At 38.4% G+C, this 3,729-nt stretch overlaps 1 non-coding gene across 1 annotated transcript; it reads right to left on the bottom strand.

Annotated features, from left to right (window-relative positions):
- Positions 1 to 287: 287 nt before the first annotated feature.
- On the bottom strand, positions 288 to 394 carry LOC131170030 (small nucleolar RNA R71). Its single transcript, XR_009140973.1, has one exon. It is a non-coding gene; the product is annotated as a small nucleolar RNA R71 (small nucleolar RNA).
- Between the last annotated feature and the right edge of the window lie 3,335 nt (positions 395 to 3,729).

Here is a 3,729-nt window from a genome sequence, read left to right on the forward strand (position 1 = left end):
ACAACTTTTAGTTAAAACAAGCATGGCTTCAAATGATTCAACAAACCTAGTTTGGAGGTTCACCAACAGAAGATCCACACTATCACCTCCAATGCTTTCTTGCCCTATGTGACACATTCAAGATGAATGGAGTTTCTGATCAAGCCATAAGACTCAGAGCATTCCCATTCTCCCTTTGAGACAGAGCAAGGAAGTTTTTACTTTCTCAACCAGCTGGAACATTCACCACTTGGGAAAACCTCTCACAAGCTTTTCTAGCAAGGTATTTCTCACCTGCAAAGACTGTAAGACTGAGGCTTGAGCTCAACACCTTTAGACAAAAGGAAGGTGAATCACTTTATGACACATGGGAAAGATATAAAGACCTGCAGAGGGAATGTCCACACCATGGCATAGAGGATTGGCTACCAGTGCAAAACTTTTATAATGGGTTACTGCCCTCTACAAGGAGCATAGTTGATTCAACTGCAGAAGGTGACCTAATGGAGAGAATAGTGACACAAGCACTTAAACTTATAAAGAGGGTTGCATACCATAATTATGAATGGTCAAATGAAAGAGGAACCTCAAGGAGAACAATAGGGGTTCTTGAAGTGGACGCCCTAAGCATGATAAATGCTCAATTTGATCAGCTCAAAAAGAAACTCGACAGAATGCAAGCCAACACAGTTGGTACAAATAGTCAATATGAAGACAGCTATGGAGGAGGATACATGAGTTCAGAATATAATAGTTTCAATAAACCTCCCACAAAATAGATGAACTATGTGAATAATGGAGGAAACTTCAACCGAAGATAGCCCAACAATCCATATTCAAATACTTACAACCCTGGATGGAGGAACCACCCAAATTTCTCATGGTCCAATAAGCAGAATCAGCCAATAAACAAGCAACAGGGGTACAAACCACTAGCACCCCCTGGATTTTAGAACAGAGGCCAAAACTTTGCATAGCCACCACCGCCTCCTCAACCTCAGCAACCTGAACCGAAGATGACCATGGAATCCATGATGGAAGGGTTCCCAGTAGCTCAATAACAACAAAATGAATTGATTAAATAGCTCACTTCTAGAATGGACAACCTTGCTACCCATAAGAAGATGCTAGAAAATCAAATTGCTCAGCAAGCAAGTATTTCAAGTAAGGCTACTGGTAAACTGCCTAGTCAACCAGAGATAAACCCAAGGGAGCATTGTAAGGCAGTTACCCTGAGGAGTGGGAGAACTCTAGTACAACCAGAGGAAGAACCGCTAAGTAGAGAAAAAGGAGGAAGAAGCTAAGAAAGATTAGGAAGAGGAAGCAGGGAAGAAAAAGAAGTTACCAGAGCTATACCCGCCCCCCTACCTTTTCCTCAAAGATTTCAAAAAAGCCAAATTGGACAAGCACTTTGGGAAGTTTTTAGAAGTTTTACAAAAACTTTATATCAACATTCCCTTCACTGAAGCACTCTCTCGGATGCCATCCTATGCCAAATTTCTTAAGGAAATTCTGTCAAAGAAAAGAAAGCTACAAGACTATGAGAAAGTAGCTCTAACAGAGGAATACAATGCCATACTGCAAAACAAATTGCCTCCAAAGTTGAAAAATTCAAGAAGCTTCTCCATACCCTGCCTCATTAGCAACAAGAAAATAGACAAAGCCCTCTGCGATCTTAGGGCAAGCGTGAGTTTAATGCCTCTATCAATATGCAAAAAGCTGGAGATTGGAGATTTGAGGCCCACGACAATCTCATTGCAATTGGCTGATTGATTTGTTAAATATCCTGTGGGCATACTTGAGAACATCCCAATCAAAGTGGGCAAATTCTTCATTCCAGTAGACTTTGTTGTCCTTGAGATGGAAAAAGATGTTTAAATCCCGATCATCTTGGGAAGACCATTCTTGGCAACCGCCGGAGCCATCATAGATGTCAATAATGGGTGACTAACCCTCAAGGTAGTAGAAGAAGAAGTGGAATTCAACTTGTTCAACATAATGAAACACAAATTCGAACCTGATGAATGCTTCATGATTGACATAATTAACAAACAAGTTGAAGAGGAATTTCATAAGATACATCCTAAAGATCCTCTTGAAGCATGTAGTGTGCACAGCCACACAGCAAATGATGAAAACACAGAAATAGCAGCCTGTGCACAATAGTTAGCAACTCATCCACCCCTACCCTCAGCTAAGGCTTCCGAGATAGAGAAGTTGAAGGAAGAACAAACCAAGGGTAAGCTCCAGGAAAACGCCAAACAGGTAGAGCTTAAATCTCTCCCATCCTCTCTAAGGTATGTATTTCTAGACTCAAACTCCAAATATCCTATTATAATCAATGCTAGCCTGTCTAAGATAGAAGAGGAAAAATTGCTAGAAGAACTTAGGACACATAACAAAGCCTTAGGGTATAAAATAGAAGACCTGAAAGGGATGAACCCCTCGATTTGCATGCATAGGATACCCATGGAAGAAAATAGTAAACCTACTATAGAACACCAAAGAAGACTTAAACCAAGCATGAAAGAAGTGGTTAAAAAGGAAATTTTGAAACTATTAGATGCAGGTATCATAGACCCAATTTTTAATAGTAAATGGGTTAGTCCAGTACATGTAGTTCCTAAGAAGGGTGGGACAACTGTTATCCAAAATGTAAACAATGAACTGATCCCTACTAGAGCAGTCACTAATTGGCGAATGTGTATAGATTATAGGAAATTGAATAGTTCAGATTATAGGAAATTGAATAGTTCCACCAGAAAAGACCATTTTCCTCTCCCTTTTATTGACTAAATGTTAGAGAGGTTAGCAAAACACTCTTACTTCTATTATCTAGATGGGTATTTAGATTCTTCCAAATTTCCATTCACTGAGAAGACCAAGAAAAGACCACAATCACTTGCCCTTATTGTGACACCGTTTACCCGTCTACAGTGTAGCTGAGCAAGTTATGCCACTCAGTGTGCCGGAGCACCAATTTATGTTTCTATTACAATTTATCCCTTTATAATTCATTTATTTTCAATTTTGATAAATCTGAATTTATCCGCAAATTTTATAGAAAATTTGGCTGAGTGCCGGCTGTAAATTGGAAAAATAGTTCTTCTGAACCTGCTTAAAAACACTTCCAAAATAATTTCCAAATCCAAACTCCATTATATACATTCAAGTCAATCTCAAAATCTCAATCTCAAATCACAATACTATTTTCAAAACTTTTCTGTTCACTTTATCACTTGAAGCATATTCACAAAAAATTCTCAACATTTCATTCATCAACATATATTATGCAAAAGATCTCTATAATATGAAATTTCATATATTTATATTAATACATAATTACAGGAGTTTATAGTTACAATCCAAACTAATACAAAATGCAAAAATACAAAAGGGCCACCTATAGTCCTAATGTCCTACCATATGCAGTGCAGATGTGAGGTGACTTCGAACCCCGGATACAGCTCTGAAGACTCACCCCGTCTGATGTCTGCTGGGCTCCCCAGCTAGGTCTCCAGTACCTGAGCGTGGCAAAAGTAACGCGCTAAGCAATTCTGCTTAGTGGTGACAATACAAAATAAAATAAAATATGATAAAACAAATATGCAAAATGTGTGTTTACATTTTTGGTAGACTTAACTTCTGATATTATTTTCATTATTATACGATTAAAATTTTGATAAGGTTCATTAACATTGCCCGAGTAACCCATACTAATTGACTGGACTGGATAAAAGGCTAAACTGG

This window comes from Hevea brasiliensis, chromosome 10 (genome assembly GCF_030052815.1).
Source record: "Hevea brasiliensis isolate MT/VB/25A 57/8 chromosome 10, ASM3005281v1, whole genome shotgun sequence".
Classification (NCBI taxonomy): domain Eukaryota; kingdom Viridiplantae; phylum Streptophyta; class Magnoliopsida; order Malpighiales; family Euphorbiaceae; genus Hevea; species Hevea brasiliensis.